The sequence below is a fragment of the Callorhinus ursinus genome, unplaced genomic scaffold, assembly GCF_003265705.2.
Source record: "Callorhinus ursinus isolate GAN/ISIS: 27379988/994484 unplaced genomic scaffold, GSC_fseal_2.0 scaffold12, whole genome shotgun sequence".
NCBI classification, from domain to species: Eukaryota; Metazoa; Chordata; class Mammalia; order Carnivora; family Otariidae; genus Callorhinus; species Callorhinus ursinus.
Window position 1 is genome coordinate 32,814,757 of NW_027397074.1, and position 16,210 is coordinate 32,830,966.

The following is a 16,210-nucleotide window of genomic DNA, read 5'->3' on the forward strand; positions in this document are numbered from 1 at the left end:
AATTGCATCATCCCAAGAGAGAAATTCCAGAGTTCTGCCTTAACTCAGTGTGTCACTGATAACCATCATTTCTGTCAACCTAGTCATGCCCTGAACTTTCTCCTGTGAACACAGATTGTGGTCTCCCCTAACTGCAGAGACAGGCTCATAACCGAGGCTGGAATTATAACGCCTTTCTATCTTCCAGGCACAGTGTTCATCAGTGTGGCAGACATTATAGCTTGTTTTACCCCATGCTCAAATATAGTCCTTCTCCTCCTCTATCAGAGAGGTTGGAACAAATAAAATAATCCATTTCCCAGATCCCATGTGGCTAAGAGTGGCCATGTGGCCCTTTTCTGGTCAATGAGATATAAGTTTGCTGAATAGTACTTCTAGGATAGATTTTGCTTCCCTGATAAGAATGAACAGACACAGTTGGCTTGTCCTTTTGCCAGTTTGTTCTCTTTCCAGCCAAAATTCAGATGTAGTACCTGGAGATGCAGTACCAACTCGGTAACCATAATGCAGTAAGCATGAGGACATGAGCCAGCATCAGAGATGTTGGAACAAAACAATGGAAAGGGCTTGGGTTTCGAGCCACTTTGCTAGCTATTGACTGTTTCCCTTAGTTTTGTTATTGGAGGAAAAATAATCCTCCAGTTGTATAAGCCATTATTATGAAGCCACTATTATCTTCTGTGTTACTGAAAAGGCACTCCTGACAGATAAAGTCAGAGTCATGTATATAGAAGAAGCCAGGCCAAGGCACCTGGGTGGCTCAGTCAGTTAAGTATCTGCTTTCGGCTCAGGTCAGGATCCCAGGGTCCTGGGATCGAGTCCCACACAGGGCTTCCTGCTCATCAGGGAGCCTGCTTCTCCCTCCTCTTCTCCCCCTGCTTGTGCTCTCTCTCTGTCAAATAAATAAATAAAACTTTAAAAAAAAAAAAGGAAGCCAGGCCAATTAAAATCTTTTCTCAAGGTTTTTTTCACTTGAGCTAGAAAGGTGATATTCTTAATGTTTTATCTGAAGAAAGTGGTCACATTCCTTGAAGTTGTGGCCACCCACAGAAACAGGATAAACATCCAACAAAATTTAGTGTGGATGTTTAGACTGATGATGCTCCATATACACCAAGAGGATATGAAAAGATTAGAGATAAATCAGACAAAAGATGTACTCTACCTGTACAAAAACTATAAAATAGTACTGGAAACAAAGAAGATCTAAATAAACAAAGAGACCTACATTGAACGGGGGTTGGAGAACTCATGTTGTAATATGTAAATTCTCCTCACATTAGTTTACAGATTCAAAAAAGTTACAACCAAAATCTCAGGAGGCTATTTTTGTAGAAAGTATCAAACTGATTAAAAAATTTATATAGAAATGACCTAGAATAGCCAAAACAACTTTTGAAAAGAATGAAATAGTTGGAGGACTAACACTTGATTTCAGGCTTATTAAAGTTATACTAATTAAGACAGTATGGCACTGGCATCAAAATAAGCAAATAGATTAACTAAATATAACAAGGAATCCAGAAGTAGAACCACACATAGAGGGACAATTGATTTTTGGCAAATATGTAAAAGCAAGTCAATGGGAAAAGGAAACACAAGTGGTGCTGGAATAACTGGCTATCATTAAGCAAAATGTAAATGTCATTCCATATGTTGCCTCATATATATGAATTAACACTATGTGGATCACAGACCTGGATGTGGACCCAAAAATTTAGAATTATGAGAAGAAAACAGAAGAAAAGCTTTATGACGTAGGGTTAGGCAAAGATGTCTTAGATATGACACTTCTACAGTGGATGGCTAATAGTATTTCATTGTGATTTTAATTTTCATTTCCCTAATGACTTATGATGTTGAGTATCTTTTCTTGGGCTTGTTAGTTTTAGGCCTTCAGTGAAATGTCTGTTCAAATCCTCATTTTAATGTTCTGTTTTGTCTTATTGAGTTATATGTTATTTTTCTATTCTAGATTCAAGACATTTATCAGATCATTGTTTTGCAAACATTTTTCCAACTTGTGGCTTGCCTTTTCATTTTTTAAAATAGTTTTCTTCTAAAAGTAAAAGCTTTTAATTTGATATTCCTTGGGGATTGTTTTTTTGTAGATTGGCTTTGCGTATCCTAAGAAATCTTTGCTTAACCCAAGGTTATGATTTTCTACTATGTTTTCAGAAGCTGTAGAGTTTTAGCTCTCACATCTAGGTCTCTATTCTTTTTGAAGGGTGAAGTAAGGGTTCAGGTTTATTTTTTTTTTTTCTGGATGGATATTCAGTTGTTCCAGCATTTGTTGTTGAAAAGTCTGTCCTTCAACTTTTGACTTAATCTTAATGCTTTGACAAATATTAACTTCATATATGTATGTCTAGACTCCCTCTTCTGTTTCACAGACCTATTTGGATATCCTAAATACTAATACCATAATATCTTGATTATTGTAGCTTCATTAAAATCTTGAATTCTGGGAGTATGTTAACTTGAGCTTTTATACCTACTTCAAATTTGTTCAAAATACTCTAAGTGCTTTGAATTGTTGTGCAAGGTTTAGAGCAGCTTGTAGTCTTTCTAAAGAAAAGACTCTCCCTTTGCACAGCTCCTTTTTCTTTCTTATTCTGACTCACAAATTCCAGCCACCTTGGCTTCCCCAAACTCCAATGTCCGTCTTTTTAAATCCACAACTCCAGGAGGCTACCAGGCTTCATTTGGGCTCATTCTCCCTACCCTGTGGCCTGGAAATTGCTTCTAGGAAGTACAATGGAGCATTTACAGGACTGACCTTGTTTGGTTCCCTTCTCTCAGTGATCCCAGGCCTCTGCCTTTGTTGTTCAATGTCTGGAAATGGTTGTTGCAAGTATTTTGTCCAGTTTGATGTTTATATTGAGAAGGTAATGCCTATGGCAGTTAATCCTTCATGGGCAGAAGCAGAATTCCGGACAGGCATTTTAATTGTAGTCCTAGTTGATGTGTGATGTATCTTATGGTGATTTTAATGACTCATAATTTTGAGCAATTTGTCATGGGTTTCTTGGTCTTTCATATACCTTTACTTATGAAAATCTTATCAAATATTTTGTTCATTTAAATGAGGTTATTTGTCTTATTAAGTTGTAGGAATTCTCGTATATTCTAGAAACCAGTCCTTTATCAGAAATATGTATTGTGGGGGTGCCTGGGTGACTCAGTCGGTTAATCATCAGGCTCTTGGTTTCAGCTCAGGTCATGATCTCCGGGTAGTGGGATAAAACCCTGGGTCCAGCACACAGTAGTCTCAAGATTCTCTCTCTCTTTTCCTCCCCCTCTGCCCATCCCCCCAGCTCATGTGCATTTGCATGTGTTCTGTCTCTAAAATAAGTAAGTAAATAAATAAATAAATAAAATCATAAAAAAAGAAATGTGTATTGTGAATATTTTCTCCAGGTGTTTGTCTTTTTTTTTTTTTAAGATTTATTTATTTATTTGAGAGAGACACAGAGTGAGAGAGAGTGCAGGGGGAAGGGCAGAGGGAGAGGGAGACAAGCAGACTCTCTGCTGAGTGGGGAGCCTGATTCGGGGCTCAATCCCGGGACCCTGAGATGATGACCTGAGCCGAAATCAAGAGTTGGATGCTTAACTGACTGAGACACCCAGGTGCCCCTCCAGGTCTTTGTCTTTCTTAAACATGTCTTTTGCAGGGCATTAATTTTTAATTTTAATAAAATCCAATTATTGATTTTTTCTTTTATGGTTCATACTTTTTACCTTTGCCTACCCAAGGCCACAGAGATTTTCTTCTATCTTATTTTTCTAAAACATATAGTTTTAACTTCTACAATATGTCTTGGATCCATCTAAATTAATTTTGCATGTATAGGGTAAGGTAAGGGTTGAGGTATATATTTTTAGAAATGGATATCTAGTTGTACCAGCACCATTTGTTGGAAAGAAAATCTTTTCCATTTAACTACCTTGGCGTATTTATTAACATTGATCAAACATGCATGTGTGTGTGTTCATTTGGCATTTGGGGGCACTCTATATTTTTCTTCCTTGATTTATATATTTATTTATATTTGAAGTCATGTAGAATAAATGCTCAACTTTGTTCTTTTACAAAATTTTGGCTTGATAAAAAAATACACAGGATCAAAACTAAAGTCATGTTCAATGACCAACAAGGAAAAATTTGAGAAAAAAAATAAATAATCATAGTATTGAATTTTAATCCACAAAAGAGAATAAATATGTATATATTCATATGAATATAAATAAATGATTTTTAAAAATAAATATATGGGAGAAAGAGGAGCTCTTCCACTCAGTAGGTTTCTAAATAATAAATATGGAAGGAATGAAAGAAATTCTTTAAGTTTCACTATAGATGGGTATTGAATTGTATCATCTATGAAGTGAGTCATGTAGTATTCTCTTAATTTGTGAATGTGCTGAATTAAACTGATGATTATAAATGTTAAAATCAATAATAATTATTATTCTATTACTGGTTATAGGTTACATTTTCTGATTTCTTTGTATGTCTACTCATTTTTATTGGATATTGGACATTTCTTAATTTTATACTGTTGAGTAGCATAGTTCTTTAAAAAATTCTTTCAAAGGCTATTGGACTTAGTTAAGTGACTTATTTTGAGGCTTGCTTTCAAGTTTTATTAGTGCAAATTCAGGGTAGTTTTTACTTTAGGGAGGTTTTTTTGTTGTTGTTTTTCTTTTGGTCCTACTATTATGTCCTCCTAGCTCCCCTGAATGTCCTGACTATTCAATGTAATTCCACTATTCTGGCTGGCTCAAACTGAAAAGTCTCCCAGAATTGTGCAAACTCTACATATTTTTTCCTTACATGTCTCTGGTCTTTCTTTTCCTGGGCCAGTGGATTTTTTTCTATGCACGGGGAACTTAGAATTCAGCAACAGATTCCATGGTATTCTATGCAGATTTCTGGGACTCTTTCCTTATATGGCTTTCTTCTTTTCTTATATTCCACTCCTCAGTTTCCAGTTGTCTCCACCTCCCTGGAATTCGCTATCTGCCTCTTTAGAAAGAGCGCCATTCTCTAGTTGCCTCTAGAGAGAAAGCCACAAAGACAACATAACCTACCACATTTGTTTACTTTCTCTGAAGATCAAGATAATAGTCCTGGAATGATGGTTGTCCAATATCTGCAAACAGTTGTTTCAAATATTCTGTCCAGTTTCCTAGTTGTTTATGGCAGGAAGATAAGTCTCATCTTGATTTTCCTGGGAAGCATAATTGCTTTCTTTAGTTTTTAGTGATAACTTATATGTTGAAAGATTACCAATATGGCTTACCAAAAAAAAAAAAAAAGGCTGTTTTCTTTTTTTGTCTGTTCTTTTGTGAATATACTAGATTCTCATCTAATTGCAAGAATTAATATGTGAGAAATAATATGCTTGATTAAATGGTGCTCCTTAAACATTTTTGCTTTAATATCTTCTAAAATAATTTTGTGAAAGTATATATAAACATATATATATATTTACACATTCTCAAGTTAACATGTAAATATGTTATCAAATGTTCAAATATTTTTTGCAAGAGATATGATTATCTAGTATACTGCAAAAATTGGCATTAAAACAATCTCCCCACTATTTTAAATGTTTAATATCCTAATAAATGTCATGGAAATTTGATGTCCTCTGTAGTCTATTTTTTTGAAATGTGTGTACTAGCTCCTTTTTAACTTAATTTCCACCAAGGACTATTTTGTCATTATGTACTACATTTTTAGCCTTAAATTATTTTATTGGCTTCTGTATTATACCTCTCTGCCACAATAATAGGCAATGAAATCACAACTTGTTTCTTCTTCATTTCCTAGGACACAATGTTCAAAATTTCAAAAAGTGTTTTCTTCCACATATTATTGTGATTATTGCTATTATTTTAAATATCAACCCTAGCAGCATATATTACACATTTTATTAGGTAATTATTAAAGTTTTAAAGTGAAGGTTTTCATGAAATGTATTTCATAATGAGATGGGTAGGGCTTTTTCCTTTTCTTTCTTTCTTTCTTTCTTTCTTTCTTTCTTTCTTTCTTTCTTTCTTTCTTTCTTTCTTTCTCTCTTTCTTTAGTTCATCCATGTATCCTTAGATGAATATATTTTATTGCTAGAATAAGATAGGTTTCAACACCTAATAGCTACCCACTTTTAATTTTTATAGATCTAAGCCCTAAGGAACCATGTACTCATAAATAAGAACAATGGAATGAAGAGTTTTATTTTCATCATGTCATTCAATTCCTTGTAAACCCTCTGAGTTACATGCCAAAAATGACATGGTGATTTATCATTAAAAGTTATTTTTGATGACACATACATTGATGAAAATCTACTCCAATGTTACTTATTCCAAAGAATCTAAAGCCATCCAATGTGCAAAATAAAAGTGTTAATCAGTAGTGTCATTTTTTCCATTAATATCATAATACAATATTTAGAATATTTTGAATTGTTCCTTTTTCTAGCTCTCTGAAGTTTTGAACACCATGGTTTATGAATAAAAGAAAGATTCAAACTTTCTTCATAAAGCAGAAAAATAGTTATGAATTCCTTGGCTGTAGACACTTTTAGGTAGTTGACTCTTAAGGAAAGACCATAGATGGAAATTAAAGATCTGGAAATTTGCCCTGTTTTTAAAGCTATCCATGTCCATGAATTTTTTGGAAAACCTTTGCATACCCCCTGGGATCACTGGTCCAGGTTGGAGGATCATAGTCATAGAAGACTGGTTCTACACCAGATCATAGGTGACTAGCTCTAGCATTGTGCAATATAGAGTATAAGATGTATAATTCTGCTTTCTGTAAGACTACACTTTCTTTGGAAGCACAAGATTACACACTTAACCTCTATACATGACTACTACTCTATTTTTACATATGAAGCAAATGAACCTCAGAAAGGTGAGGTAGTATGTCCAGTTTTACAGGTAGTAGTAAGGTGGTGGACTTGGAACTCAAACCTGGACCCCTGTTATTCCAAAGTCCATGTTCCTTTTACAAGTACTGCCTTCCAAATGGCCAGAGAAACAATAATATTTAACAAACTCCATAAATGGAAGCTACTAGGTAAATATCAATTCTTCAGAAGTCTACATAAAGAAAGAGAAAGCAGGGGAAAATGGCCTTGAAGGATGAAGAGGATATAAATAGGTAAAAACAAAAGAGCCTGGTAAGCTGGGGAATACTACAAAGGGGTCAAGAATATGTAAGATACATTGTAAGTGAAAGGGGAAACAAAAACAACTAGCTAGTGAGTCTACTTGGAAAACAGAGAAAGTTACAAAGTTGCTGTGGAGTCAGGCATGGAAAAATCTTAAAATGATTATTCTATCCTTGAGAATTAGGAGTCATTGATGAGTTTTGAACAAGGGACATGGTAAAAGTCATGTCTGAGGAAGAATTACCCAGTAGCAGCCTCAGCATAGTTTGAAAATGGCTTTGACAAGACTACCTAAGTAGGCTGTTGTAATAATCCAGATGTGAGTTTATAATGGAAGACTACAGAGTTAGCTGTGGGAATACAAAGAAGACAAATACCAGAGACAGTATGAAGAAGGAAATCACAGGCTGGGGTAGATAATTAATGTGGGGAATAGTGATAGATATATCAGGCAAGAACAACTGCCTTGGTTTGCACAGAGCCTTTAATGAAAGCCCAGGGCCTTGGATATTATAGGCAGTAAAGAGCCAAAAATGTTTCTGAGCATGAGAGTAAGAATGTTTAGAGAATATTGATAGTGAAACAAATGTTTTATCTCATTCTGTAGCAAAAACATTAAGTTATACTTATAAAAACCTAAGGATCTAAAGTCTCAATTTCATAAATTAGGAATTCTGTTCCTCAAAGGTAATGTGAAGTTACTTATTTGTCATATTAGATTATAGCCAGATTAGCCTGTTCCTACTATATAATGTTTAAAAGAAAGTTAAAGTAGAAATTTAGTGAGATTTTTGGATTGCTCTTGAATTGGCTTCTATCAGGAGACAAAGAGGATGTCCACAATGTGGGACAGAGACACCCTCTCCAGAGAGTAAAGGTTGTTTAAGGAAGGGCTGCTATTCCCACCATCACCACACACCATGCCTAGGAGGGCTCACTGCTGGTGATAGTCCTTACCACCAGGAACAGAGGCTGACACAAGTATTGGAAGAGAATTGGAAGTATATCTCCAAGGTCAGGGAAAGTACAAGAGGAGACTTTCAGCAAGATTTGGAAAGAATTTTATCTGTAAGTCCCATGAGAGAATCAGAATTTGAAAGAAGGGTGGTCCTGGCAAGATTGTACAAGACTGGCTGCCTTCTTCCGTGTCCATTTGACGTAGACATTTCATGCTAAGCATATGGGTTGCTTTCCCCTTCCCTTCCCCTTCCCCTTCTCACTCTCACTCATTCTCTCTCTCTCATTTTCACTCTCTAGTTCCTTTTCCTCCAACTACAAAGGTACAGTCTGAAGATTGGCTAATCCTCTCCAGAAGCAGGTATCTAACTCATGAATGACAGTAGTCTCCACAAAATTGAAGGGAGGGAACATATTATTCACCTCCTACACCCTAGAGAAAAGAAGGAACTGTTGAAAATTCCCCACTGATCCAATGAATCATTACTTCATTGATTTTTTCCTCTTTCCACTCCTCCTCCCTACCCTTGTGGGGGAGGCAGTGATGAAAGGATGTTTGGGGGTAGCAGAGCTAATTTGATTATCTTCCTAAGAAGGTTTTAAAGAGATATGATCCCTAAAATTGCAATGTTTTTTAAATTTCTGTGACTTTTTATTTAGATTTAATTTCAAGCTTTTTGAAAATTTTAAAGAATATCAGAAGAAAACTTCCACCTGTTCACATTCACCATTATGTTTTACATTTTATTTCATCATTCTTCCTTTTTATCTATTTATCTGCCTGCCTACCTATTGAATCTATCATCTGAAAGTTGGAAGCAGTGAATCCCTTTACCCATAAATATATGGGTAAAATATATATACCCAAAAATACTGCGTATTTTCTAACACATCTGGTTCTTTTGGAATGTGCCAGGACCAGCAATTTGTTCCTAATTTTCCATTCTAGTGACAAAATCCAGAGCAACTAAAAAAGTTCCACTTAATATTCTATTATAAAGGCATTCTGTGAAACATAGTTTCCTAGAAAGCAAACTGATAAATATTAACAAGACACAGATTCATCATCATTATATAATAACAACTGCTTATTAGGATTTCAAAATATACTCAACAAAGTATTAGTCACTTTATATATAATTTATTGTTCTCACCATGCTTTTAAAATCATGCTATTCTTCACAATAAACTTGTCATGGAACCTCTATTTGTACAAAATAGCCACAAAATATTACTTAGCTAAGGAAACCTAGAAACTCTTCTTAGTTAATATTTGATTAATTATTAACATATGTCCCTTTATATCAGAAAGGATGAATGTTATATCCTATTAAGACAAAGGAATGTTATATCCTATTAAGATGTCAAGTGCTAAGAACATGCACAAGTTCCAGAAGACTATACAAAATAGACCTTTAAGCTCTTAGTGAAAACACTTGGGGCAGGAAGTTTGGGTGGCTTTGGTTTTATACGACTTTACTTTATTCTATCCTTCTTCAAGGGGTAGCAGAGTAGTTCATTATTCTTGAACCTTAGAGTTCACGACTTGTTCACCTCTTTCCTGAAGGCCCTGTGTTCCTTTTCATTCCTTTCTTCTGTATTTTTTCTTTTCCTACTCAGGAAAGGCCTGTGAAGGCCTTTGGGTCTAGCTGGCATAGGAGAAGAAAGAACACTACAGGATCAAATAGCTACAAAATTATTAGATCTTTTAAATAGCCCAGGGTAAATCCTTCTTAGAATAACTATCATGCTAAGTCCTTTCAGTTCTTTTCTCACCTTTTAGTGTCATTAATGTAAAAAAAAAAAAAAAGGTTCATTTAGCATCTTCTATGTACCATGCATTGCTCTGTTATTTTATACAAAATGCAATTTAATCTTTAAAATCATGCTCTGAGGAGCAATGCAATCAATAACCAAGAAAAATTCCTATTCAAAAATCTGTGACTAGATCCACCAAAAAATTGCTAGAACTGATTTATGAATTCAGCGAAGTCACAGGATACAAAATCAATGTACAGAAATCTGTTGCATTTCTATACACCAATAATGAAACAGCAGAAAGAGAAATCAAGGAATTGTTCCAATTTACAATTGTACCAAAAACCATAAGATACCTAGGAATAAACCTAACCAAAGAGGTAAAGATCTATACTCTGAAAACTATAGAATACTGATGAAAAAAATTGAAGATGACACAAAGAATGGAAAAAACATTCCATGTTCATGGATTGGAAGAACAAATATTGTTAAAATGTTTATACTACCCAAAGCAATATATACATTTAATACAATCCTTATCAAAATACCACCAGCATTTTTCACAGAGTTAGAACAAACAATCCTAAAATGTGTATGGAACCACAAAAGAACCCAAATAGGCAAAAAATCTTGAAAAAGAAAAGCAAACCAGAAGGCATCACAATTCCAGACAGCTACCTGCAAAAGAATGAAACTGGACCACTTTCTTACACTATACACAAAAATAAATTCAAAATGGATGAAAGACCTAAATATGAGATGGGAAACCATCAAAATCCAGGAGGAGAACACAGGTAGTAACCTCTTTGACATTGGCCATTGAATGTCTTACTAGACACATCTCCAGAGGCAAGGGAAACAAAAGCAAAATTAAACTACTGGGACTTCATCAAGATAAAAAGCTCCTGTGAAGGAAAGAATCAACAAAATTAAAATGCAACCTACAGAATGGGAGAAGATATTTGCAAATGACATATCTAATAAAAGGCTAGTATCTAAAACCTATAAAGAACTTATCAAACTCAACACCCAAAAACCAAATAATCCAGTTAAGAAATGGGCAGAAGACATGAATAGACATTTTTCCAAAGAATACATCCAGATGGCTAACAGACACATGAAAAGATGCTCAGTACCACTCATCATGAGGGAAATACAAATCAAAACTACAATGAGCTATTACCTCACAGTGTCAGAATGGCTAAAATTAACAACACAGGAAACAACAGATGTTTGCGAGGATGCTGAGAAAGGGGAACCCTCTTACACTGTTGGTAGGAATGCAAATTAGAGCAGCCACTCTGGAAAGCAGAACAGAGGTTCCTCAAAAAGTTAAAAATAGAATTACCCTGTGACCCAGCAATTGCACTCCTAGGTATTTACCCAAATGATACAAAAATACTGACCTGAAGGGATACATGCACCCTGATATTTATAGCAGCATTATATATATATATAGTTATATAGAGAGATATAATATATATAGATCTATATAATTATATATATAATAATTATACATATAATTCTTTTTTATGGCTGAGTGATATTTCATATATATGTGGGATTCCATGGAATATCAGTCAGCCATAAAAAAAATGAAATCTTGCCATTTGCAGTGACATGGATGGAACTAGAGTGATTATGCTAAGTGAAATCAGTCAGACAAAGACAAACAACATATGATTTCACTCATATGTGGAATTTAAGAAACAAAACAGGTGAACATAGGGGAAGGGGAAAAAAAAGAGAGGGAGGTAAACGATACAAAACTATAGAGGTTGGTGAAGGGGAGGTGGATGGGGGATGGGCTAAGTGGGTGATGTGTATTAAGGAGAGCACTTGTTGTGATGAGTGCTGGGTGTTATATGTAAGTGACGAATCATGAAATTCTACTCCTGAAACCAATATTACACTCTATGTTAACTAAATTTAACTAAAATTTAAATGAAAGCTTAAAAATATCTCTGACTAGAATGTAAATATTATAGATTAGGATATAAGAGATTAGAATACAAAACAGAATAAGATAATAGAATATAAATAATATAAAATAATGAATAAAAAAGAATGATTCTCTATGGGGGTCCATCTTATCAAATACTCATTTTTTTTCCTATTACTACTTTGTATGACTTTGAGAAAAAGTTCCTCAGAAGTTGTTTGAGATGCTTTTGTTCTCAACTATCACCCTGTATCTTCTCTCTGCTGCCCAGAACAGGTAGTGTGGCTGAGCTCCAGCAACCATCTTGAATCATAAAATCATCTTGAGAATGGAAATCTTATGCTAAACATGGCAAGGCAAGGAAAAAAAGGATCCTTGGTCCTTGATGACATTGTGAAACTTCCATATCATCCTCACCCTGCCTACCTTCAGAATTTTTTATATGAGATAGAAATATAATTCTCTCTTTACAAGCCACTTTAATATCACGTTTGGCTTTTCTCTTATATAGAAATTAAACCAGGCTCCTAACTATAAGTACATAAATATGCTATATATTTAGGTGCTTGTACCTTGTTTCAGCATAAGCTCTACAGAGACATTAGCGGCTATTAAACAGGGTAGAATAGGATCTGATTTTTTTGTTTCAGATTGTGCTGACTTCAATTTGGGGGTAAATAGAAAAAAACAACAACAATAGTGGAGGCAAAAATCATATTGGAGGTGGTTATAATCATCTAAGAAAAAGATGACTTAAGTCAATCTAGGAAAGTTGTGGTTGGGATGGAGGAGAAATGAAGAGAATAAATACTTCAGATATAACTGTCAAGACTATAAGATTGATTGGAAGTGGGATGATGGGAAGGGAAGGGGCGAGTACAAGAAACTCTCCAGTTTCTAAAACTGGTGGTGCAACCATTAGCGTTAGTGAACACTGAGAGGAGAAATGTCAGTGGGAAAGTTCAGCTTTGCACATGTTGAGTTATTTATGTGAAAGTCAAATGGACATGTGCAGGATGCAGCTGGATAAAAAGACTGTTGCTGTTGCTTACCAGAGGAATTCTGGCTGGCTGGTGTGTGTGTGTGTGTGTGTGTGTGTGTGTGTGTGTGTGTGTGTGTGTGAAAGAGAGAGAGAGAGAGAGAGAGAGAGAGAGAGAGAGAGAGATAAGAAAGAAAATTATCAACCAGAGAGAGAATAGAGTGGAGAAATTAGTGAAGAGATAATAAAATCCTGGGGCACCTCAAAATTTAGGGTTTGATGGAAGGAAACAGGTGTCCAAAGGAGACAGATAAGAAAAAGGGAGTGAGGAGAAAAGATATCGAAGAATCATTCCAAGAAATGTCATCTGAAGATGGAGTGAATACTACAATGTGCTCAGTGAGCAGATTACCACTGAAATGCACAATGAGGAAGTCATTACTGTAAATGGGAATGATGTGGGTTGAGTTGCTGGGTTCAGGAAATACTCCAGTGAGTTAGGAGTGAAGGGTTAAGTGAGGAGAGTTGACAATTCTTTAGAGAATCTTAGATGGGAAGTAAAAGGAAATATTTAGTATTATTAAGAGCAAAGTCTGATTGGAAAATGATTAAATGAGAACTGAAAAAAATAAGAGGATTAAGTGTCATTATCAAATAATTGACTAAGAATGTTAGAATAACACCTGTATCTAAATGATGATACATCATCCTAGGTCCTGAGAAATTTTATCTTGGCTTTAATTGTTCTAAAGAGGGAGCAGCAACTCAATACAAATTTCAAGTTCTATGTAGTAATTGATGAAGTTATATATAGAGAAAATAATAAAATAAGTTACTTTGGCTGGATTTTGATATCAATCGAGGAATAATGAACTAAATCAAGAAGACACCGAGGCAAATGATTGGCCCACTAATGCATTCCCAGACTTCTGCTGGCAGTTAGGAAAATGATGCTCCCATCACATCTGTACTTTCTCAGTCAGCATACAGATCTGGGAATAGACTCTAAATTAGTTATCGTGAAGCTACCAAGTTCATGCAAATGTTGTAACTCAGGTTTTTGAATTTCACCATTTCCCAAAGCAAGTTGACCCAATGATCTATATTTGGTGGTGATTTTTATTCCCAGATGTTGAAAACAGCTTCTTTGCTGGCAATAGGTCCTTGCGGATGCATTTTCCCTTAGCTTTAAATAGCATACTTTAGGGAATTGGTATTACCCAAGATATAAAAAGATTAATAAGGATTTAAAATTGAATGACTCTAGTAATTCCTTTAATGGATGTGCATACAAACTGTTTCCTTGGTTAATATTATAACGGCTTATTTATCACCACATTCCTAAGAGATAACTCTCTTAAGTTTGTGACCATAGGGTTTCAGTCATCCTGCGGCGCTGAGGCCACACGCCTTATTTCTTGGCACAACACAGGCAACCTTGCATAAGTCTATGTGTGAGACTTTGGAGAGCCTATCCCGTTCGATCCCTTGTGTAAAGTTTCTTTTTAAAGACATCTGAATTTTATCTGTGTCTTTCTGGCTTTCATTGAGAATGTTTATTCAATTCAATGTGAGAGAATTGAACTCTCGACAAGGAGCATGATGAATTTTCTAATTCAAACTGGGTACCAAGAGGTGGCCTGTCATCATTTTCCTTTTGTTGCACTGAAAAAAAAAAAAAAAAAAAGCAAATGAGTCTCCTTGAGAGCAGTTCCCACTTCTGTTTCAAGTTTCCCCACCAAGTCATTAAACATCCTCTGGGTTTTGTCAACAGCCTGGTAAACATCCAGAGAAAGAATCAAAATAAGATCGTTTATTTAACATTCTTCTCCTCCAACTGCTGATTACAATAAATAGTTTGGATAAAACTCCTATCTGATCCAACAATCACAAAAAGAAAACATTTAGCTATTGGTGAAGTTTAAATTGAGTTAGAAATACTTTAAACAGCAAAGAATTTTTGGTACACTTTGATATTTTCTTTAACTCATCTTGTTAAGACAATGGCAGGGCTAAACATTACTGTTGAATAACCACTGAATAAGCTCCTTAGAATCTAAGTGAAAACGTAGGCACTGATTTCCAGAATAATCTATAGGCAGAGAAGGTCCAAACTCAGTGCTCCATTTAAGTAACTAAAAGAAGTTGAGTCTAATAGCTATTTCCAAGAATTTCCTTTTCAGACTTTGGGTGAAATGTGTACTGATTTACTTATCTCTAGAGAATCTAAGAACTTAGCCAAAAAAATGAAAAAATGTTTCTAATTATCAAAAAGACTTTTAGTCTTGTAGATCAGACGTAATGTTATAATGCCTTGTTTTACGTTTCTGTGCCAACTTTTTCTAAAAAATATGTTGTAATTCTAAATAAACAATCTAGTGAAATACACTGCTGAGTATGTAAAAAACATATTACAATCTTTAATGATCTATAATCCAGATTTTAATAGAGTAATTGTGATCCATAACTAAATTAATTAACAGATCAAATTTTTAACATATTCAAGATTCTACAATAGCTCACAAAATCTCCTCTGCCTTCAGCTCCTACCAGCTTTACTCTTATTATCTGTTTTATACTCTGGATAAAATCGTATAATTACAGGGTCCCTAGCATGCCATACCTTCAATGAATTTATGCCTTTTCTCAGCCTGCTACTTAGAATGCTCTTTTAGTTCTTTAAGGCTGATTGTGATCCTATTATTCCTTCTAGAATGACCTCAAATACCACCATGGAACATTATCTTTACTTGAAATAAAAATCAACTGACAAATTATGATTCTTCAGACTTGGGTACTGGGCAGAAATTTCCTCAAGAAGCAATTAAATGACCTGGCACTTTGAGAAAAACGACTGACAGTAATTGTGATAAAATTAGAGCTGTCAAAAGAAAATGACAATTTTGGAAAAATTTTTATCTGCCATTAGTTTTGTAGTTTCCTGATACTTTAAACACTTTTCTGATGAAATTGGTGAGGACATTAATGTTTGTGACTTTTTGATAATGTATAATGAAATATGTCAACATTTGGAAAAGCTGCATAAATCAGTGATCTGTTTTCCAAATGACGAAAGTATGAAGTTACAAAATTACATATGAGTAAAATAGCCATTTAAAGTATAAGAATAACTAGTGGATTTTAACATAACAAGGTAAAGAAATTGATTAATATGATTTCAGATTCTACATTTCAAGTAACTTTTAACTTCTTGTCAGATTTTGGTGTAGGATCAAGGAATATTTACAATTATCTGAAAATTCTCCTCCCCTTTCCAATTACATATCTGTGGGAAAACAGATTTTCTTTATACACTTCAACAACAACAAAATAATGCTACAGATTGCAGGAAGAAAAATGTAAGAATTCAACTGTCTTCAATTAAAA